The following is a 25,675-nucleotide window of genomic DNA, read 5'->3' on the forward strand; positions in this document are numbered from 1 at the left end:
AAAGACAGGAGTCATGCCCCCTTGCCCAATGGCCATGCCCAGGGGACTTATGCCCCCTGGGCATGGTCATTGGGCATAGTGGCATGTAGGGGGGGCCAAATCAGGCCCCCCTATGCCACAAAAAAAAACGGAAAAAAATACTTACCCCAACTTACCTCAACTTCCCTGGGATGGGTCCCTCCATCCTTGGGTGTCCTCCTTTGGTGGGCAGGGGGTGTCCCTGGGGGCATGGGAGGGCACCTCTGGGCTCCTTCTGAGCCCACAGGTCCCTTAACGCCTGCCCTGACCCAGGCGTTAAAAAACGGCGACCATCAGGCTGGGCGCCGTTTTTTAAGGCCTGCCCCCTCCTGTGCGTCAAAATGACGTCAGAGTATAAATATGGGGCACAGGCCTTAAAGTTATTTTTTGGAAGGGAACGCCTACCTTGCATATAATTAACGCAAGGCTGGTTCCCCCTTCCAAAAAATGACGCACATGGTGGAACTTTGACGCCCGCGGGGTCGGACGTCAAAGTATAAATATGGGGCAGGGTTTGCGCCGATTGTGCGTCAAAAAGTTTGACGCACATTCGGCGCAAACAGAGTATAAATATGCCCCTTAATTTCTGCACAAACTTGTATAAATCAATTCTTCTTTGTACAGTCATAATGTTTTTCTGGACCTAAACTTAGACATTTCTGTAGCACACTTTTCTCAGTATTCATCAGTTGGTAACTTGACAAATTTACAATCAAATTTTCTTCCTTTGCTTCCTTCATTTCCTCATGCTGCATAGAGTATACTCTTGTCCTCTTCCTTGTACTCCTTCTCATTTTCCGGTGTCTTTTATTACTTTTGTTTTTACTCCTCCTCGACCTCTGCCTCTTCCTATGGTCCTTGGTGTTTTCTGGTCCAGATACAACAATTTCATTTCATCTAAAAAAGTGGTCTTATTTACACTCATGCCTCATGCTTGAGCCTTCCCCTTCACTCTGGTCCGTCTCTGATCCACTGTTTTCCGTACCTTCCACCTCCTCCGGATTCACTGTACCTGTATATACTTGTTGCTTCAAGATATCAAACCTTTTGGCAAAAGTCAAAATGCGGCCTCTTGCCTAATCTCTTTCATCTCGAGAACGTATTCCTCTTTCGCTCTTCTATTTGGTTTTCATACTTATCCAAAGTCGTATTAAGTGTTTTTTTAAGCTTTTCATGTTCTTCATCTTGATCGAAAGGCTGTAGTTTCAACTCGAGGTCTTTAATATTATCTCTCAAGTTCAAAATATCCTTTTTTGCATATTTAATGATAATTTCCATCATATGTTTTGAACATTGCATACTGTTTGCTCCCCATTCCTCTAACATCTCCGGACTAGTATCTGGATGATTTGGAAGCGTGAAGATTCGTAGCCCCTTTGGTACTCTTTCCCTTTATATATATTTTTGTAAGGTAATGATTTCCCAACTTTTCGAAATCTCTTTTATCATCAGTTGTTCCAACTGTGTATAAAGTTGTTTGATATTTTCCTTTGATAATGGCACTTCTTCTCCTCGAGGCATTGTGGCCATATGTGATCCATTTGGCCTACTGAAGGTAAGTTCAGCACGTTGTATTCTTTTCGCTGCCCTTTCATACATGATTTTTTTCAATTATCTTTCCAAAACTGAGATATTTCAAATGCAAAAGAAGTACAAGGTCATAAATACTCATTATTGGGTGTCTCCTCTCTAATGTTTTTTATAAATTAATATTTTTTACTTTTTTAATGCCAAACACAAGTATACCTGGTTTCTATTAGAGCAACCCTATTTGGTTGCAACTATGAACCACTGTGAAGGATCTGTTTATAGATTAGGCCCAATGTGTCAAACAGGCACCTACAGTACCAACCAAAATGATATTGTAGTGATCTCCAAATTGTAACTTCTTTTGGTTTTCATTAGGCAGCTTTAATCTATTTGTTTCCATCTCTCCAAAATGAAATCTATTGCTCTTGTCATCGACAGATTTATTGTTTCCTTCCAGTCCAAAAGGAAAGTATTTATGTCCCTGCTTAAATGCAGCTCAAATACAGGTCATGAAAAACACAAGAATGAAGAACCCAAATGTGCACAGCTTTTATACATGGAAAGAAATTCGCTGTGGTTTCAGTTAGCTTATCAGAGAGGCTTTTGAATTGGATACCACTCTTTTAGTTTCCAAATTCAAGCTGTTGTAATAGTTTTTCAGAAAGTCGTTTGTTTTGTTTTGCTGTGTATTCTTTTGTTTAAACACCCGATAGCTGAATTCCTCTAGTGACAACACATGAGAAATGAATCAAAGTGAAACTGAAACCGGACTCAGCAGGAGCACGCAGCTGATATTCCCAAGCGTCAGCGTCTCCTATTCAAAATAACGGAGTTTCCCTCGTTCAACTTCCTTCTTTCTTCCTTCTTTTTTCTTCCTCCTTTTTTCCTACTAATCTATAATCCAAAAAAAAAGGTTGGATTTTTTTTTTTTAATGCAAAAAAAAGACAAGGTCAGTAGTTTAATGTTTTTATTTTTTTTCTTGTTTTAACATCTGTTAAATTTGATGCTTTGATTTATCACTGTGTTATGTGGGATGAAAGTTTTTTATTGGATTTGTTATAGGATTAAATGTATAGAAAGACAAAAAGGTGTTTACAGCTACATTTCCCAGAATGCCGCATAATGCGTCCATTACTTATGATAATGGCATTACTTCTAGTCCTACTCCCTCGCCTTCCTTTCCACCAATGAGGCTCCCTGACTCCCCCTAGACCCCTCCCTTCCCGTTAACCCCCCCCCCACCCCACCACCTCCTGTACAGAAACAAGCCCAAACAGCAACTCAGGCAGTCCGTACCGGGAGGGCGGGAGGGAACGGAAAGGAAGGCGAGGGAGTAGGAGTAGGAGTAATGCCATTATCATAAGTAATGGACGCATTACCTCCTGTCCCTCCCTCGCCTTCCTTTCCACCAATGAGGCATAGCAAGAGAAAAACAGGAGACGGACACTAAGTTGCAACAAGTTTAATCACAACCAAAAAAGGACACCGGACAATCACCCTCCTATTACATCATAGAGGACAAGACACGGTGACCTAATACCGACTCCAAACTGCCCAAGTCCGCCAGTCTGTAATGACGAACAAAGGTAGAAGGGGAGGCCCAAATAGCGGCCTTGCAAATTTATACTACAGAAGCGCCCTGCAGCTCCGCCACCGTAGCAGCCATACCCCTGGTAGAACGGCCCTGTATCTCCTGGGGCGGAACAACCCCTTTCAAAGAATAAGCCATCAAAATCAGAGAGCGAACCTAACGACTCAAGGAAGCAGTGGACGGCTTCTCCCCCTTCCAAGCAGGACCGAAATTAACAAACAGAGAATCACCTTTCCGCAAAGGAGCAACCACCCTTAGATACTCCAACAAAGACCGACGTACATCGAACAAATGCAACCGAACCTCCTCATCCGAGGAAGGATCGGGACAAAAAGCAGGAAGGATAACCTCCTGGCGAGCATGGAAAGACGAATTCACTTTGGGAACAAACAAAGGGACCGGAATAAGCACCACCGATCAGGAAAACCCTCACAAAAAGGAAAAGAGCAGGCCAAGGCCTCCAACTCCCCCAAACGACCACCAGAAAAAAAGTCTTCAAAGAAAGTTGATGTAAGTCACATGATTCTAGAGGTTCAAAGGGAGGAACAGTCAAAGCATCCAACACCAAAGAAAGATCCCAGGAAGGAAAGGCCCGCACCGGACGAGGAAACAAGTTAAGAAGGCCCTGGAAAAACTGAGGCATCAAATGACCCTCATCAGACAGATTACGCCACGGGCCCCTAAAAGCCTGAATCGCAGCCCACTGCCCTGTAGGGAAGCCACAGACAAACCCAACTGGGCCCCATCCTGTAAAAACAGCATCACCTCAAACAGAGAAGCAGCCGTAGGATCCAACCTATGCCGCAAACACCAGGAAGAAAAAACCTTCCACTGCCGACCATAAGACAGTAAAGTGGAACAACGCCGCAAAGCCAGTAAAGTAGAACTCAAAGCGACCGGAGCCCCTAAGCACGTCAATCCCCTCTGTTCAACTTCCAAGCCATCAAGTGCAACTGCCTCAACGACCCCATCGGGAGGAAAGGAAACTCCAGAGGCGAGGGACAGAGAGGGAGAGTTCACATGTGACCGGAAGCCATCAACCGAAGCAACGGAAACCAATTCACCCATGGCCAATGGGTCGCGATCAAGAGTACCCTGGCCTTCAGAAGACGTACCCTCACCAGAAACGCACAGAGCAACTGGAAGGGCGGAAATGCATACAAAAGATCCTGAGGCCAAGGACACGACATCCCGTCCACCGCCCAAGCCTGAGGACAACGAAACCGGGAGCAAAAGCACCTTACTTTCGCATTCTCTGGGGAGGCAAATGCATCCAACACCGGAAGACCCCACAGGTGAACCAGGCGACAAAACAGAGACAACCGGAGGGAGAAAAGCTGAGAAGAAGGAATGACCCAGCTCAGAAGATCCGCCCAAACATTGACCACCCCCTGAATGTAGGTGGCTCGCAGGGATAGAACCCACCTTTGCGCCCAAACAAAAATGTCCCTCACAATGCGGAACAGCGACCGCTACCTGGTACCTCCCTGCCTGTTCACGTAAGCTTTGGTCACCAAGTTGTCTGTCCGAATAAGAACGTCCAAACCCTTCAGGGATTCCTGAAAATGAATCAGAGCAAGAAGCACCGCCTTCAACTCCCACCAATTCGAGGAGCGTCTGGCCTCCAGAGGCGACCAAAACCCCTGGACCTGAGCTGACCCCATCCAAGGCCCCCAACCGGAGAGGCTGGCATCGGTCGTCACTACCACCGGGTGAGAAGGAGATAAAGACACCCCCACACGAAGATGAGCCGGCACCAGCCACCAATCCAACTCCCTGCGAACAAACCCCAACACATGAATCCTTGTCCGAAGAGAACTCAACCCCGAAGACCAACGAACGAGAAACCAGTTCATCAGGCAAAGAAGATGAAACCGTGCCCACGGTACTAGAAAAACCACCGACGCCAAATGACCCTGCAGATCTAACCACTGAAGGGCTCTGGGAGCCAGGGGCGACAAGATCGACAACACCTGTGTCTGGAGACAAACCAACCGCTTCTCCGACACAGTCACCAAGCCCTGAAGAGTCAGAAATCGGGCCCGAGAAAAACCAGATCCTGGGAAGGGTACAAATCTGACTTCCCCCAGTTGACCAAAAAACAGTGGTTTTGCAGGACCAACAGAACCCGTGCCACATGCCTCCTTAACAGAACCTGAGTGGGCGCTTGAATCAGAATATCGTCCAAATAAGGATGGACAAACACCCCTTCGGAATGTAGAAGAGCCACCAGAGGGGCCAGCACCTTGGTGAAAATCTGTGGAGAGGATTTGAGGCCGAATGGCAGGACACAAAACTAAAAATGGTTCTGGCACACCGCAAAGTGTAGGAACCTCTGAGAAGACAGAGCCACTGGAACATACAGGTAAGCATCCTGCAGATCCAGAGAAACCAGGAAATCCCCTGGACCGACCAGAGGAAAAATCAACTGAATGGAAAGCATACGGAAATGGACAGTCTTGACCCAGGAATTCACACCCTTTAGATTGAGGACAGGACGAAAGCCCCTTGACACCTTTGGAACCAGGAACAAGATGGAGTAAGTGCACAGACCTCTCTCCCCCACAGGAACATGGGATATGGCCCTCTAGAGAAGTAAGTCCCAGACCCCTTCCAACAACGCCTGCCTCTGGGCCCCGTCCACAGGCAGTGGAGTAGGACGAACCCCGGTATCTGGAGGTACTAGGTCAAAGTCTATGGCATAGCCATTGTTTACAATGTCCAGCACCCAGCGATCGTTGACATCCTCCTGCCAAACGGGAAGAAAGTGCCTCAGCCGCCCCCCAACCGGCCCTCTGCCAGGCCCACATTGATTGTCAGGAACCCTTCTTGAATCCTCCCCGCCCCGGAGGAGCAGACTTTTTAGGAGAAAAACGGGTCTGAAAACAACGCTTCCTGAAGGAAAAAGACTTGGAATCAACTTTGGGAGATGACCGAGAATACTTCCGCCAACCCTTGCCAGCAGAAGAACCACCTTTGTAAGGCAAGGCATGTTTCCTCTCCTTAAAAGCTTTCAAAAGCATGGAAGGCAACTGATCCCCAAATAAATTGCGCCCCTCAAAAGGCAGTCTCAGGAGTGCAGGCTTCTCCCTAGGATCCGCCTTCCACATCCTTAACCAGAGGGACCTATGAGCCCCAATCAAAGCTCCCAAAGCCAGAGCCAAAGTGCAGACAACATCAGATGACATGTCCGCCAGCAACCTGGCCTGTTGTTCCATAACTGCCAGCAGTTCCGAACACTTCGAACCCTCCTGAACAGCTACTGCCAGTTTGTCAAAATCCTGCACCAAGGATTGGGCAGAATAAGCAGAAAAAATACCCGCTCTGAGGGCCAAATTCTCCACCGCAAACACTCTCTTCAGACCTGAATCCACCTTTCTGTCAGTGGCATCAGCAGGAACAGAATCCTCCGTGCGTTGAGGAGCCTTCCTCGACATTATCCCAACAAGAAATGCACCCAAGAGGCCACAGCACCCATTAAAATAATGGAGAAAGCCCCCCCAATACAACATCAGCAAATGAAAAAAGGGCAACAAGTAGCACAAAACTACAAAAACGCAGGCAGAAATGCCCGTCCTACCGTCCAAAACGCAAAAAAAACACAACCGGCACATAAGCCCAGCACACGTGAGCCGAAGATCTGGAAGTACAGCCCCAGCCACCATAGAGCCGACCGACTCTGTCAGCCGACTCCAAGGAAGCGTCTCCAAGGCAGCACCGCCTGCCCCCGGAAGATGCGACTGCCGTGGAGGAGTAGGAAAAAGGTAAGTCTAGCAGGGCTAGACAAAAAAACAAAAAAAACAGGAGGTGATGGGGGTGGGGGGGGGGTTTAAGGGGAAGGGAGGGGTCTAGGGGAAGTCAGAGAGCCTCATTGCTGGAAAGGAAGGCTAGGGAGGGACGGGAGGTAATGGCAGATAATAGGAAAAAGTATAAATTGAGTGGTAAATGGATCACTTATTCACCATGATCAAGACCTGGCGGTTGAAACGCGTTGGTGAAGTTTGGGTTTCTTTTCTCTTTTGGAAGAATACATTCTTCAAACAAAAGGGGGCATATTTATACTCCATCTGCGCCGAATGTGCGTAAACATTTTTGACGCACAGTCAGCCCAAACCTTGCCCCATATTTAAACTTCGACGCCCGAGCCCGCGGACGTCAAAATCCCACTGTGTGCGTAATTTTGGGGTTGCGGCAACCCGCCTTGTGTTCATCATCTGCAAGGTAGGCGTTCCCGTCCCAAAAATGACTTAAACGGCCGTGCGTCGTATTTATGCTTTCGGGCAAAAATGACACACGGCTGGGAGGCAGAGACACACAGCCCGATTTGCGTAACAAATTTACGCCTGGGTCAGGGCAGGCGTTAAAATGGGGCAAACACACCTTTATTTAATCAGAACACACAGAAGCAACAGCAGAGCAGCAGAGCAGCAAAAGGGAGACATGGAAGTGCTTCTCATCCAGCGTGCACGCAGATGCAGAGCCCAGCAGCAACAACAGCAGCTACCACAACACCAGCAGGGACCCCAAAGGCAGCGCAGAAGGCAGGAGAGGATATTCCGCACCAGAACAACCCTTCAGGGCCTCGGGGAACATGACATGATCCAGAGGTACCGGTTGAACTGGCAGGCCATTCAGCAGCTGCTGCGCAACATTGAGCCACAGTTGCCACCCACCTTGCTGACACCCCACACCATCCCAACAGAAACCAAGCTGCTTGCCATACTTCACATGCTGGCAAGTGGCTCTTTTCAAACAACGGTGCCCTGGTTGCCGGAATCTCACAGCCATCATTCTCTGCCTTTTTGCCCGAAGTACTGGATGCCATAATTGGACTCACACCCTGCCACATCTGCTTCTCTAACACACTGCAGAAGCAGCAGGAAACAAAACAGGGGTTCTACCTCATTAGTGGCTTCCCACATGTCCTTGGTGCAATCAACTGCACACATGTACGCCTTGTGCCACCTGCTGCAACTGAACACCTCTACCGCAACAGGAAGCACACACATTCCATCAATGTGCAGGCCATTGTCGATCACCAAGGATTGATCACCAACATCGTGGCAAAATATCCTGGGAGTGTCCATGACTCATTCATCTTCCGTCACAGCACCACCAATCAACACTTCCAGGATGGACGGTATGGCAATGGACTACTTGTTGGTAAGTACAAAAACCTACTTATATACACACTGCAGAGCAACCCTCTAGGACACACAACACATACACCACAACAGCAACATGTCGACAGGAACACACTGAGGTCGTGACATCGCTAGCCATGTTTCTTAGGTCATCATTGAACCTGTCACACATCTGAAATTAGTGTACAGTCTAATGTTAAGACATCAACGATCATAATGTTTGGAGTGGGTTGCCTAATCGTCACCTTGCAAAATGTAAGCGTCTCAATTATGTTTACATTAATCCATTGTATAAGTCTAAAGGTATGGGATGACCAGGGTACATTGATATGAACGTGTTAACAACACTGTCAAATTGAACCTGCGTATGGAACTATGATCTCAACCCCAGTGAAGACACAGAGACACCTGTATCACAAGTCACAATGCTAGGGAGGGCACACTGTACTGCAAATCCCAAAACATACTGCTGACAACGGGTCAGTAGCCAAACACTTGTTCAGCCAAGGAAACAACACAATGAAGATGGTACATCCTACAAGCCTAGGATGCAACACAATAATACAAAAGAGTCACAGACAACACAAGACAACTACTGCCATGCAAGGTGATTTCAATGGGGCAAGCTACATCAACATGATCCCATCCATTTTCTCTTTCAGCTGATCAGGGGTATGGGATCCAGCCATGGATTATGACACCATGTGGTAACCCAAGCACTGCAGCAGAGCGTGCCTACAATGACGCACATAGGAGGACACACAGCATAGTTGAGAGGACCTTCGGCATCCTCAAGTCGAGATTCAGGTGCCTCGACATCACTGGTGGTAGGCTCCTATATTCCCCTGAAATGGTCTGTAAGATCATTCTAACATGTGCCATCCTGCACAACATTTGCATAAGAAGGAACATTCCCCACTTGGAACCAGAGACACACATGCCAGAAGAGGAGGAAGAGGAGGATGGTGGCCTGCAACATGAGGGGGAACAACAGAACACGGCTGCTGGATAGCGTAGGCGCCAACATATCGTGAACAATTTCTTCTAGAAATAATCACCATCACCACTTTATTAACTAATGCAAATAAACAGCGATAATAATCACCATATCATGGTCTGGCTAATCATTTTTGCACACCTTTATCTCTAACTATCAGAATAAGAGTGTTGCCTTATGGAGCATTGCTGATATACCGATCAGGACACAGAAAATCCCAGAGCAATTGTGATGCGTATCATACAACGGTCACATACACACACACTGTAAATGACATATATCCTGTACATTTCACCTTTGAAGGGCAATAGCAGAGGACCACACCTATTTCACACATACATGTTGGCAACATAGATCATCGCAGCATATGGCACACAACTAAGACACCATCACTCAATAAGGGGAAAACAAGCCTCATACATGAGGCAGTTGATGTTCTATTGCATCGGTAACCGGAATGTATGACCAGACCCTTGACAGCAGTAAGTCCAACTGCATGCAATCTTTGCAAGGACTATCTGTGACTAGAGTTCCATATAAGCAGAACATAGACAGCACAAGTGCCACACCTATGACAAGCATTGCGCACATTACATTCCATGTACATGTCAGCCCATTTCCTAACTCCTGACACACCCATGCACCTGGTCACAACCCACCTGTCTGAAGTGGTACTATGTGTACCCCAATATTCCCTCATCTACACACACAGACTAACAATAGTAATCCAGTGTGCTACACCCTTTCCTATGGTATATCATTGTCATAGTACATCTGACTGCATGGACGTCAGGTCAATTAATACACTGGCTTGTAGTTTCTAAGCCCTGTTAACACCTGTAGATTGCTTCCCGTGTGAAACGTACTGTTGGCCATTTGAATGCAAATCTCACCTACAGGGCTTGTGATAAACTGATGCAGCACACACCTGTGATCACCTCCATGCACAACACCCATTTCAACATGCACTGCCCCTGCTGATGCCTGGAACAGCATAGAAGTTGCCATTTTGTCAAATACACCGTTATGCATTGCTAGTAATTAAGCTGTGTAACACAGCCCTTGGGTTCATGTGTCACCTTTAAAAACACAGGACATACACAGTTTTACATGTCAACTGTCTTGTTCCTCCTCCAACCAGTCTTAGTCAGACCACTGAATATGTAACTTGTGAAATTGCTGGATCCTGATTGACCCTGCATCCTGTCAGCCTGACTTTCACCTGTCTGTGCGTTACCTTAAAGATTCCCTGTGGCTACATATGTACCACACGTGCTTTACCAAACCTCTCATTCCTCAGAGGGTATTTTGTCATGTGCTTCATCAATGCATACTCAAATACATTGCATAGCATCATATACCTTTTAATTGTACCATATTTGTTAAATTGTTTTTGAATACCAAAATCTGGGCCCATCCCTTGTCTGGGTCTCATGTATGCATGAACAACAAAGTGTGACAGTGTCCCAGGGCCGTATGCAGGGATTGGGCACGGTGCCTCCAGCAGAACCAGCAACCTCTGATAATGTGCATGAAAATTCCACACATGTTAGGACCCTGACAGTTCACACGCTGAATCACATTGCTCACAACATATTGATGGGCCGTGCATGGTGAATAGCAGCGAGAATAATCAGCACAGAGGCTATGATGTTCTCCGATGCAGTGGGAATTTCAGAGGCTAACCTGTGTACAAATGTTGTTATGACACCTGACGGAACTTGACACCTGAGACATTATCTCACTCAGCACACCAAGGTTGCCCTGTTGACAGTCTCATTACACGTCTTCAGTGACAGGGTGGGACCATTGCAATGTTGGTTCTCATGTCCTCATTGACTTTACTCACATTGATCTCCAAAGTATACTCAGCAGATACAGGAATAGCTGCCACTGACTCATGATGAGACCTGGACGTAACTGTGACAACATACACCCCTAAAAATATACAGGATCAACATTGGACCACACACAGGAACAAGACACCTCTGTGCAATTGATCACTGGATAATTGTGGACACGTGCTGCCTCGTCTGCTGGTCCACCACAGCCACTGGAGAGTTGTGGCTCAGTTATATGACCTCAACTGTGGCATCATAATACATTTGTGGTTCACCTTTGGCTGTCTGGGACAATTACATGGTACCCACTTTGTCCATGCATGTGCCTGACTCACTGTGGGATTCACCAACAAGTGCCTAGGAAGCAGTTATCAAAAATTTAGGACATGGGATGGCGAAATTGTGGACCATTGAAATGAACAAGCGTCTGCCATCCATCTGGTGCATGCTTTTACATTTGTGGTGTCCACGTTACCCAAAATCTTGGAAGTGCACACAACGGATGTTGCTACACTAACACATGTCCTCTCTCATTTCCACAATGACTTGCATCTAAAGTTTGGACACATTGACTTCACATTCATACAAGCATATTTGCAATAATACATCTTGTGATGCACACACACTGGGTCAACAACTACATTAGTAGCCACTGCACACACATTGAGCCATAGGCATTGAGGTATTGTACTCATGTGCTTCACCTTGCTATCCTCTCCTGATGCCAAACATGCCCAAATTGCGCAATACATATATGTAGGCCACACATATGGCCATCTAGTGCGTCAGCCAAGCGTCAAAATCCTGTTAAGGAAGTTGCATGGTCCGCTGCAGCATGATATCTCACATGTGAACATACACCATCAACACCAAAGTGGGTGCAATCAGCCTATCTCAGTTGTGTCCCAAATGTAACATAACATTAAAATGAAAAAAATCCCCAAAACCAGTTCATGCCCTAAAATTTTGACGTTTTCAGCGTTATGCGTCATATTTCTTTCACCAATACAGATTGTGCATCATATTTTTCATCGCACAGGAGTGAAAATTAGGCCGCATCCAAATAATTCTAAAGACTATTTACTATTATTTGGATGCGGCCTAATTTTCACTCCTGTGTGTCGAAAACTATGACACACAGTCTGTATGCGTGAAAAAATATGATGCATAACGATAAAAATGGCGGCCATTTTATGCAGGAAGTGATGTAATAGAACATCCTGTTTACAGAATATGTACAGTGGGTGTACTTTCACTTTCACTTTGCAGTCTGTGACTCTTCTAGACTGTGTGGCTGTGTTCAGAGTGTTGTCCAGTGATTTTGTGCTTTGGTGTCCTGTGTGCTATCTTACTTGTTACTTTGTGAAATAAATATTGTCGTTGTATACTGTCTGAGTGTATTTTGTTTACAATTGTCATGTATTGTAGTGCATTTGTTGTTTGTGGGAGTCTGTTGTGGGTAGTGCTTGTTTAGGGATAATTGGGCTCTTTTAGTTCTTAAGTTTACTTCTTTTTTTTGTACTCTGACTTTCCCCCTTTTCTCCTTTCTTCTTCTTCATCCCCTATTCCCCTTTTCAGTGCTGAGATGTTGGATAGGCTACGCCTTGGCAGGATGGGTGAGGAGGAGCTTGGGGGGTTTATATGGCTGGTGTGCCATTTCCTCCCACTCATGATCGAGGTGGGGTCAGGGTGATACAGGGTATCACACTGAGGCGCAAAGAATCCAGTGGGGAAAGGTGCTGCACCACTTGCAGCGCGTGTATGGGAGCCAGAGGAATGACCACCAGCTGAAGCACCGCTGGGCTGACCTCATCACCAGGGAGCAAGATCTGCTGGACCAGCTGGAAATAGTGATTGGTGGCCCTGTTGGTGAGTACAAATCATGTAAATCTGCACAATTAAAAGCTCTGTAGTGACATCAGATGATTTGTACAATATCTGCCAGCTAAGTTGCTGACTGTGTGGAATGCTGCGGAAACATATAGGGTCATTGATGGACTATGTGAAGGACCACAATTGGTAGCTGTCAGGAAGCACATGCTCTGCAAACTTACAGAATACTTTTGCTTAATGTAATTTGGTGCCGCCTTTGTGTCAGACAGCAACACAAAATAGGAGCCAATCATGTCTATATAGGTTACATTTGCCAGTGAAGTATAGTTTTACTAAAATATTGGCAACCTTTGTTGATGCAATAGCTAGACTGACTTTAGAAACACTACATGATGCAGAAAATGAGTGCTGGCTTCATGTCAAATGATGATAGCAATGTAGCCTAGACATATGTCTCATGTGTGTCTGGTGAGTGTGTAAGGAAAGTGTTTTTGGAAGTTCTATGAATGTTAGGGATTATTGTGGTCCTTCATCTTTTTGGAAAATTTCAGATCTGGATTTGAAAACAGTGGGAAAAGGTGTAAGGTGCCCTCAGCTAACATCTTAGACTGGTATTTGGAGTTTGTTGTGCCACATTCCTATTAGGGATGGCAATCCAAAGGTATGCACATGGGTTCATATCTCTATGTTTGGTGCAAATCACCATTACTGGGCCACATCAAATGAAGAAACTGTAACAACATGAGGGCTTACAAAAGTCCCTGCTCCTCTGTACATTGTACCTATGTGTCATAAATGTGTCATGGCCACATAGGCTCTTTTACTGGTAATGCAGTCCTCAAGTAACCAGGCTTTGGATGTCTCTCTTGGATGCACATGATGAGATGATTACACACCATTATTATTTCTGCTCACTAATGAAGGAGCATGTTTGCCACCACATGATAGTTAGGGCCACTGCATGTGTGCAGATATGTGTGTAATTGTCACAGGAGACCCATGCTATGTACATGTTGGCCGTGATATATCAGATGCAGTATCATCATGTCTGAATGGCTTTCATTACTTATGTCATCTTACACATTGTCTTTGTCTTTGAAATTGTTGGTCAGTGCACATATTCTGAGCACATTTCTTCCTTCCATGCCTTCCAGGTGGACCAGCACCCTAAACTGTGGGAGAGGTGGCTACGTTTGAGGACCCCGACCACTCAAGTAAGTGTTGATATGTCTGTTATGTGTTGTGTTTGCTGGTGATGTGTGATGGACTCCTGTGTGTTGAACACATAGCAAGGTGTGATGCGCTGGCCAATCATTTGTCTTGTTCCATGAGTGGGATTTCAGTTTCTCACCATTTTTGAGTTGGCCAATGCTTATCCTATTGTATTATCTAGGGATTGTAGGTCATTCCTGTAGGCCCCGCAATGAGAACTGGGGTGAGTCATGTCAATAACACTTGTATCAACAAGAGCCGCACTGGAACTCATCTCACATTTAGTCTGCCTGTCAGACCCACATTCTCCCAGATTGTGACTGCAAATCGCTTTCCAACAGACTTCTGCTTCCCTATTCACCAAAGTACTTATTAAAATGTAGGTTGAACTTCCTAGCAGCATGTAGTTCCACATGTAGTGCTACAAGTATGTGGCACTTGAGTGCAAAGGCCTAGGTGTGCATGCAAATCATGATCATGGGTATTCTTGCAACTCTGTGTCTGTTGTAAGTCATACCTTACTGGAAGTATATGATGTGGACAAAGGTCTGCATTTCCTGACATGTGTGGCGCTAGGATTGGTCAAGGGTTTGCTGTCTCCTAATTGTCGATAGACCTTACCTGTGGTGTGTGTATGTAGATCCAAACACATGTTGAGCTTTCTATAGACTCCGGGGTGACCATGTGTTTGGAATTGTTAGTTGTTTCTCCACCCCCCCACCCTCAAACACAGGCAAGGGTTTGTGAATAGGGTACCTAGGACTGATGCTACCAGTATGTTACACATACATGTGAATAAGTGAATGTTTGGTCGGAACCTGGTATACACACTCAGGTATGGCACATGAGTACTATACTAGCAAGTCAAAATACAACTTGCAGACCATGTGGCTTTAGATTTCCATCCCGTACACTGACATCTGTAGCCCATGCATTGGCGGAGGATGTGCAGCATGATTGTTAGCTGACAACTGCCCGAACTCAGATGCCAAGTTAATGCCATTTGTTACCCATCTTGTAGGGTTTGGATGTGCTATGTATTATATGACCTTTGTAGGCTGGCCTGCCATGTACTTCCTCAGGGACATTCAATGATCTGTATGGTGATATGAGCTTTTATAAGTACAGTAGATGTTCTGTCTGATTTACTTCTTGTGCATTTCACACAATGTAGTTCCTAATGTAAATTGTTTGCCTTTGTCTTCACAGCTGCAAATAAGACACCCATCCAGGTCCGTGAGTTCCAGAGGCGGGCTATGAGGTACCAACATATACTGCTGGTAGAGTCGGGGTTCAGACGGATGGCCCGAAGATACCAGAATGAAGGGGCCCCTGGAGCATGGAGGGCTTTCCCACAGGGTGGCCCTACTTTGCCCACCACAGCCACCACCAGCGCAACCACCACTTCCACACAGGTGGCACCACCCACAGCTGGGACTGTTGTCCCATCGTCTGAAGTTGCTCCAGGCCCCAGCAGTGGAACACCTTCAGGGCAGCCCACAGGCATTGGCTCTATACTCCCACACACATCCTTCGCCGGTACCCAGACTGCCCCAGCTGCTACAGTTGACCCTGCAGCTTTTCAGGCAATGGCACGTAAAATGGACCGTGTGCTACGGAAAATCAGTCACCTACAGCGGATGTTGGACATATGAACAGGCGTGTGCGGACCATAAAGCGGACCCTCCGGAGGGCCAACCTCTAGACTTTTGGATATGGACATGATTCCCTCTCCTTCCTCCTCTTTCCTTGTTCTCATACTTAGCAGGCTTAGGGTGCTTAGTGTTAGGTTAGTATAGGCTGTTAGTGTAGTTAGTGTTTGTGGGTGGGGGTCCTGGATCTTTCTATTTTTACATATTAAGTGTGTGGGTGGGTAAGTGTGTGGGTTGGGCTAAATGGTGGGTTCTTGTGTGTTTAAAATTTTTTTTTTTAAAAAACACCAAAAAATAAAAAAATACAAAAAATATATATTTGTTTAGGATAGTACAGTATGTGTTTAGGTTAGTATCTGTTGCCCTCCATATGTCCCGTTTCAGAAGGGGGGTGGGGGATTGATGTTTAGAACATTTTGTTACATGTGATAAGTAAGTTTAGCTTAGGTTAGTTAGGGACAGTTGTGGGTAATGAGTAGTTAGGGTAGATTAGGCTAGGTAAGACTTTTCCCTCAGTTTCCTCTTCTGTGATTACCATTTAATAAATATATAGTGAACCCTTTACAGTATGTGCTAAATGCTTGCTGATCAGGGCCTTGGCATTAGTGTACATGAATTTTGTTCTATTTAATTTGTGTCCTATGCTACAAACAAATCCCAACTGAGTTGTAAGATTGGCAGCTACCTCGGAGCTACCTTGCAAAGATTCCACCATTCCTTGCAACCACCAATCACAGTTAACATGGATCCCAACGTGTTTTTGTCAATAAGTATGGTTTCAAAGTCACAAACAGTGCTTCCAGATTTGGTATTGGGGGAACTGTTTTAGGTCTGACTGCAGTATGATGTTCAAGGACATCCTTATAAGGTGAGTTGTCGTAAGCACTCTTGTAGTATCGTCTTCATGGCTCACATACATCATTTGTGACACTGTCCAGCATGATTACCTATTTGGATGTAAAATCAGACACCTTCATTCATGCAGTTTTTGGAGTGTTTGCCTTGATTTGTGTGCACTGTTATATGTGTTAGTATTGCATGGTGACAAAATTTTGCTGCTACTATTTGATGACTCAGTTATCCCTTGAGGAAGCATCATTCATTCCAACACAGCATGATGGTGTATGGTTTCTCACTTCATCAGATATTACCCTCAGGAAGGGCATAGTATGATGCAATCCTGGCCAGTGTGCAAATTTATCTGACTACATAATTTCAGGACAGTTGTATTGACAAGCTACATTATTTGACAGGAGGCATATTTCAGTTATCTACTGCACAGTTGATGTGTCACATTACACAGAGACAAAGTGGTTGTGTAAGTGCTATTTATTGAAAAGTGCTGTAGTGGTATATGTACATTGTCCATGATTGTGAGTCCATTATAGTGACATCTTCCATTGTGATCCTACACAAGTGGTAAAGGAAAATGCTTTTGACATGCTGGGGTGATGTCTCAGACAGTGCAGAGGGATAGGATTTGCCAATGAATAAGAGAGAGACAAGCACAGGGCAGGATGACAAGATAGAAAGTGGTTTGCAGAACAGTCATTGAGTACAGTAGTTGTACGACTGGCATGTTACAAAGCGCTGGACCTTGGTAATAGTTGGCCATGTGGCAGGGACTAGTGCTTCCGGGTACTTTTCTGTGTGAATGTGATCTGTTCCATATCTTCTTCTTCTGATGTGTGTGTTGCCTCCTCTGTCCTTGGTGGTGGTGGTTGTGAAGGGGCAACACACACCACAGTGTTAGAATACATTGAGTGAGACATCCCGGTCACTGCTACCTGTGAAGGTCTTAAGGGCAGTACTGCAGCAAGGAGTATCTGCTGATTCTTAAGAATAGCAGCCACATCACGATGGTAGGCAGCCAGGTCGGCCCTGAGGGGGTCAGGATTGCATTCGTGCATGCAGTGGAAGGTTTGGGGTGCGAGGTGTTGTGGCAACTCCTTTACTGCAGTGGTGAATTCCTTGACAGTTTCTTGTAGTCCTTGCAGGATGGATGTTAGGGCGTGCATAGCTGCTGCCTGATCTGCAGAGGACATCATGAACGAATGGACCCCCTCTAGGCTGGCTGCCATAGTTTGCATCCCCACCCCCACCTCATTGGCCAGCTCCCTCTGTACCCCAACTACAGTTCTCTCGAAGCTGGTGCCTGTGTCATCTGAGTCCTCAGCTGTATTGGAGCTGGCAGGTCTTACAATTGGAGTGGTGGGTGGATCCTCTGCGATGGCTGCTTGTTCTGTGCTCCTCCTTGTGACTGAAGGTGGGGTCTGGAGGGTTCCAAGGACGTCTTGGATGGTCTGCTGAGGAATGTTTGTCAGCTCATCATCCATGCCATCAGGGTATTCCGGGACAGGCATATTCGCAGGAGATCCATTGTCCTCTGAAATGAAATGGGGTACAATTAGTGTGTGTGTGTTGTGGCATCTGTGATGTGACCTGACTGCCTTGTGATGATTTCACATTGTGATCTTGTTTCCTGTTCATTGCTACAGTCTTTCAGATGGGCATTCTCCCAGGCCTATGGCCCACCTGCATGTCACATGTATAGTATTAAGTTATTGGACTTCTCAGCATCATCTCCTCTAGTCTTGTTTTAGGCCGAATAGTGAATTGCCACCTTCTTGTCCTACTCAGGCCTCCGTGTACATCCATTCTCATGGTGAGACCTTTCACTGGCTGTGGGTGTTCTGATGGCACTGGCACCACACTTAACAATCTGGACCTGCCCCAGTCTCTGATCTTTCACATCCACTTACATGTAGTTGACATGTAGCGTATCTTATGCATAGCATTGTTATGGCATGATATGGATGTTGGCATTGTTAATGTGTACAGCTGATGTTGGGGAATGTGTGGTACATTGTGTTGCCCTGATAGCCGTAGCCGTAGCAGTGTCCTATTTCCTCCTCTGACTGTGCAGGTGTATTTCAGTGACCAGTTACGTGTGTCCTCCCCCTCAATGCTGTTGTCTGAGCAGTATGACATTTGGAATGTTGCATTGTGACCCAAGCACAGGATGGACCCTGACATATGCAGCATGGGTGTTACCTTAGTGCTGTGTAGCTCCTACTTTTGATGACATTGGCTGATGTTTGCGACAAGTATGGGCATTGACATTTGACAGGACTGGAGCCTTTGTCTTGTTTCTGGGGATTATTGGAGTAGTCATCCTCAACCCTCTAATTTAGGTGTGTATGATCCATGGGGAAGTTACTGCCATTGGCTACTTGAGCTGCACACAGAGCGGAGGTGGTAGTGGCAACTGTTGTCACTGTTACATTCCAGTTGTCGGTATGACTAGAGGTTATTAATTGGGCCCTAGTTAATGTAGGGGGTATAGTGGCTGACGTGTGCCAGGATGTCAATTTGACATTGTGCCCTTCCCTCCTCGCGTGGCTTTACCTTTGCTCCATCGTTGGCATGGCAGCATGCCCCCATGGGACTGTTGTTGGTGTAGTGTAATGGTGTGCCCCAGCTTCTCTCTGTGCAGGCCATGCCCCCATGCCATTCCCCTTTAACCATGACACTCCATGTATATGATGACTTCCATGCATTTTGTAGTCGGTATCCCCAACCTGCGTACAGCTGACATTAGTGCATTACAATTCCCCATGCGACTTACCCTGCATGTGCGTTGTCTCCTGGTAGTCTGCGCTGTCATGTTCTTGAATCCCTGTGACGATCTCCTCAGGGAGGACGGCTGCGACCATCTCCTCCATGTGGTCCAGGGCCTCCTGGTGTGCTGAACTCCCACCTCCAGTCTGCAGTGCAGCCTTCCTGTTCCTGGCCATCTTTTCCTTAGTCCTGCGTTTGCAGTCATGCCAGTGTTTCTTGCACTCAATGAATGCATACTTCTGCCACACTGTTAATCTTGTCAACAATTTGTTGCCATATAGCATATCTCCTACTGATTGGCAACTTTGAGGTGACAAACAGTTGGTGCTGGTGTTCCGTCACCTCTTTAACCAGAATTTCCTGCTCCTCCGCACTGAAGCGACACTTTCTTTTCTTCTTAAAAGTGTCCTGGGTCTTGTGTGGGTCCTCCTAAGTGGTTCCTGGTCTGTTGTCATCTTCCTTGGGTCTGTACAGGCATCTGGTATCCATTTTGGCTCTCCTCTGCTGAAATGGCTGTGTTCGCGGGGAATTGTGACGCTATTGTGTCAAAAAACGCCGGATATCCGGTGTGCGGTGTCGTAAATCGACCCACAGTCATTTCCGCCACATTAACGTCATTTTGCTTTACGACTTGATGCTGCGGTGTGCATAAAAAAAAATGACTTACACCTGTGGTTTGCGCCGCTGTGCGTCAAAGCATAAATTTGACGCCCGCATGGCGTACCAAAATGGCGTTAACCGGCGGTAATATTTTTGTCGCAAAACTGCACCAGTGCAGTTTTGCATCAAAAACTATAAATATGGGCCAAGGTTTCCTGTGTGTGCCATGTTTGACCTTGTGTCATTTGGTGGTGAAAGGTATATATATATATATATATATATATATATATATATATATATATATTTGACTTTGGTGAATTCAAAAATGCTATTTTGCTGTCAAAAAGGCTTCGTTGTTACAAACTGATTCCTTACTGACTGTAAAAAAGCTTAGACAATGAGGGCCTACGTTTTCAAAACAGAGCCATAGACTTTACAGGCAGAGCAACACATGAAATACTCCCATAAATGACTGTCAAACAATTAACAGCATTATCTCTAGAAAGCAATAAATTACATATGCAACTCTGAAAACTGTGTGACATTCAACACATCTGACCTGAAATCAGCCAGTCTCCTCCAGTATACTTAAACTGTTTCATGGCTTGGAGTATGAAATACATTATGGAAGCTCCTTATTTATAGATGTCTGTTCATTTTAATATAATTACTGAGCAGAAAAAAAGGCCAAAAGCCGATTTATTTTCATCAGAAATAATTAAAGTACTGGAATTTGAAAATCCCATGAAAAAAATATTTGCCTTGTTGTAAGGCAAGTCAAAAGTTGTGCCAAGTCCACATTAAATTGTTGCATCTCAATTTAATTTGCCCATACTATTCATGTTCTTTGGCAGAGAATAAAGTAAATGGTGCTGATTAGAATTATCCATCTCCCACTACGGAAGTCGCATGAAACAACCAAATCTACTATTGTTAGTCTAAGATGAAATTATGGTGAACAAAATATCCAATAGCGGCTCATAGCGCAGGGCAGGGGGCCGAGCATGGGGGAGGTAAATAAAAACTACATTCATTTAAAAAAAAAAACACTTACCTCCATTGCAGCCACCGCACCGCTCGTCTGCTGGCTGCAGGAGAAGGCTTCCACCTTGCCCTGCAGCCAATCCTGACGCTGCTCAGAGCAGCATTAGAAGTGGCTGGGAGTGCCCAGCTAGAACTCTCCTAGGAAGACTGTGAGCCTGTGCAGGCTCTCACCAGCCGGCAAGTGTGTTGCTGGGCTGGAGAGAGCCTACTGCACATGTGTGTTTGACCGGCCCAAAACAGCTGACCACACAGATATGCGCACTGAGGAGGAGTGCTGAGCACTCACCCTCAGTGCTCGTCACAACCTGTGGCCCGCCCCTTTTAACAAACAACAATAAAAAACACAGGGGCATATTTATACTCCGTTTGTGCCGAATGTGCGTCAAACATTGTGACACACATTCAGCGCAAACCTTGCCACGTATTTAAACTTTGACGCCCGAGCCCGCGGATGACAAAATTCCGCTGTGTGCATAATTTTTTGGATTCGGCAACCCACCTTGCGTCAATGACATGCAAGGTAGGCGTTCCCGCCCAAAAAATGACTTAAACGGCTGTGCGTCGTATTTATGCTTTCGGGCAAAAATGATACACGGCGGGGAGGCGGAGTCGGAAAATGACACACAGCCTGATTTGCGTCAAAATGTAATGCCTGGGTCAGGGCAGGCGTTAAAATGGGGCAAACACACGTGTATTTAATCAGAACACACAGAAGCAACAGCAGAGCAGAAGAGCAGCAAAAGGGAGACATGGAGGTGATTCTTATCCAGCAGCTACAACAGCAGCTACCACAACACCAGCAGGGACCCCAAAGGCAGCGCAGAAGGCAGGAGAGGATATTCCACCCCAGAACAACCCTTCATGGCCTCAGGGAACACAACATCATCCAGAGGTACAGGTTGAACTGGGAGGCCATTCAACAGCTGCTGCGCAACATTGAGCTGCAGTTGGCACCCACTTTGCTGATACCCCGCACCATCCCAGCAGAAACCAAGCTGCTTGCCCTACTTCACATGCTGGCAAGTGGCTGTTTTCAAACAACTGGTGCCCTGGTTGACGTAATATCACAGCCATCATTCTCTGCCTTTTTGCCCAAAGTACTGGATGCCATCATTGGACTCACACCCCGCCACATCTGCTTCCCTAACACATTGCAGAAGCAGCAGGAAACAAAACAGGGGTTTTACATCATTAGTGGCTTCCCACACGTTCTTGGTGCAATCGACTGCACACATGTACGCCTTGTGCCACCTGCTGCAACTGAACACCTCTACCGCAACAGGAAGCACACACATTCCATCAATGTGCAGGCCATTGTCGATCACCAAGGATTGATCACCAACATCGTGGCAAAATATCCTGGGAGTGTCCATGACTCATTCATCTTCCGTCACAACACCATCAATCAGCACTTCCAGGATGGACGGTATGGCAATAGACTACTTGTTGGTAAGTACAGAAACCTACTTATATACACACTGCATAGCAACCCTCTAGGACACACAACACATTCACCACAACAGCAACATGTCGACAGGAACACACTGAGGTCGTGACATCACTAGCCATGTTTCTTAGGTCACCATTGAACCTTTCACACATCTGAAATTAGTGTACAGTCTAATGTTAAGACGTCAAAGATCACAACGTTTGGAGTGGGTTGCCTAAATGTCACCTTGAAAATTATAAGTGTTTCAATTATGTTTACATTAATCCATTGCATAAGTCTAAAGGTATTGGATGTCCAGGGTACATTGATATGAACGTGTTAACAACACTGTCAATCTTAACCTGAGTATGGAACTATCATCTCACCCCCAGTGAAGACACAGGGACACTTATATCACAAGTCACAATGCTAGGGAGGGTACACTGTACTGCAAATCCCAAAATATACTGCTGACAACTGGTTAGCAGCCAATCACTTGTTCAGTCAAGGAAACAACACAATGCAGATGGTACATCCTACAAGCCTAGGATGCGACATAATAACACAAAAGATTCACAGACAACACAAGACAACTACTGTCATGAAAGGTGATTTCAATAGGGCTAGCTACATCAACATGATCCCATTCATTTTCTCTTGGAGCTGATCAGGGGTATGGCATCCAGCCATGGATAATGACACCTATTGGCAACCCGAGTACTGCAGCAGTGCGTGCCTACAGTGACGCACATAGGAGGACACGCACCATAGTCGAGAGGACCTTCGGCATCCTCAAGTCAAGGTTCTGGTGCCTCGACATCACTGGTGGTAGCCTCCAATATTCCCCGGAGATGGTCTGTAAGATCATCCTAACATGTACTATTCTGCACAACATTTGCACAAAAGGGAACATTCCCCTCCTGGAACCCGAGCCACACATGCCTGAAGAGGAGGAAGAGGACGATGGTGGCCTGCAACATGAGGGGGAACAACAGAACACGGCCGCTGGTTTACGCAGGCGGCAACATATCGTTAACAATTTCTTTTAAATGTAATAACCATCACCACTTTATGAACTAATTTAAATAAACACCTAAAATAATCACCATATCATCGTTTGGCTATTCATTTTTGCACACCTTCATCTCTAACTATCAGAATAAGAGTGTTGCCTCATGGAGCATTGCTGATATACCGATTAGGACGGTGAAAGTCCCAGAGCAAATGTGATGCTTATCATACAATGGTCACATACACACACACTGTAAATTACATATATCCTGTACATTTCACCTTTGAAGGGCAATAGCAGAGGACCACACCTATTTCACACACATATGTTGAAATCATGGTTCATCGCAGCATATGGCTCACAACTAAGACACCATCACTCAATAAGGGGAAAACAAGCCTCATACATGAGGAAGTGGATGTGCTTTTGCATCAGTAACAGGAATGTCTGACCAGACCCTTGACAGCAGTAAGTCCAACTGCATCCAATATTTGCAAGGACTATCTGTGACCAGAGTTCCATTTAATGCTGTACATAGACAGCATAAGTGCCACACATATGAGCAGCATTGCGCACATGACATTCCATGTGCATGTCAGCTCATTTCCTAACTCCTGAAACACCCATGCACATGGTCACAACCCACCTGTCTGAAGAGCTCCCTGGACTAGCAAGATGTGTACCCTGATATTCCCTCCTCTACACACACAGCTTGTCAATAGCAATTCAGTGTGCTACACCCTTTCCTATGGTATAACATTGTCATAGAACATCTGACTGCATGGACATCAGGTCAATTAATACACTGGCTTCTAGTTTCCAAGCCCTGTTAGCACCTGTAGATTGCATCCCGTGTGAAAATGTCTGTTGGCCATTAGAATGCAAATCTCACCTACAGGACTTGTGAGAAACAGATGCAGCCCACACCTGTGATCACCTCCATGCACACCACCCATTTCAACAAGCACTGCCCCTGCTGATGCCTGGAACAGCATAGGAGTTGCCATTTTGTCAAATACACCGTTAAGCATTGATACTAATTAAGCTGTGTAACACAGCCCTTGGGTTCATTTGTCACCTTCAAAAACACAGGACATACACAGTTTGACATGTCAACTGCCTAGTTCTTCCTCCAAACATTCTTAGTCAGACCAATGATTATGCAACTTGTCAAATTGCTGGATCCTGATTCACCCTGCATCCTGTCAGCCTGACTGGCATCAGTCTGTGCGTCACCCTAAAATATCCCTGTGGCTACATATTTACCACAATTGCGTTAGCAAACCTCTCATTCATCAGAGGGTATTTGGGCATGTGCTTCTTCAATGCATACCCAAATACATTGTATAGCATCACCTGCCTTTTAACTGTACCATATGAGTTAAATCCTCTGTGAAAACCAAAATTCATGGCCCATCCCTTGTCTGGGTTGCATTTATGCATGAATGACAAATTGTGACAGTGTCCCAGGGCCGTATGCAGGGATTGGGTACGGGGCCTTCAGCAGAACCAGCAACCTCTGATAATGTCTATGAAAAATCCACACATGTCAGGACCCTGACAGTTCACACACAGAATTACATTGCTCACAACATATTGATGGGCCGTATGTGGTGAATAGCTGCGAGAATAATCAGCACAGAGGCTATGATGTTCCCTGATGCAGTGGGAATTGCAGAGGCTAACCTGTGTACACATGTTGTAATGACACCTGCCGGAACATGACACCTGAGACATTATCTCACTCAGCACACCAAGGTTGCCCTGTTGACTGTCTCATTACAGGACTTTAGTGACAGGGTGGGACCATCCCCATGTAGGCTCTTATGTCCACATCCACTTTACTCACATTGATCAACAAAGGACACTCAGTAGATACAGGAATAGCTGCCACTGACTCATGATGAGTCCTGGACCTAACTGTGACAAATTACACCCTACAAAATATACAGGCTCAAGATTGGACCAAACACATGAACAAGACACCTATGTGCAATTGATCACTGGAAATATGTGGACACGTGCTGCCTCGTCTGCTGGTCCACCACAGCCACTTGAGAGTTGTGGCTCAGTTATATGACCTCAACTGTGGCATCATCATACATTTGTGGTTCACCTTTGTCTGTTTGGGCAAACAACATGGTACCCAC

The sequence above is a fragment of the Pleurodeles waltl genome, chromosome 2_2 (genome assembly GCF_031143425.1).
Source record: "Pleurodeles waltl isolate 20211129_DDA chromosome 2_2, aPleWal1.hap1.20221129, whole genome shotgun sequence".
NCBI lineage: Eukaryota > Metazoa > Chordata > Amphibia > Caudata > Salamandridae > Pleurodeles > Pleurodeles waltl.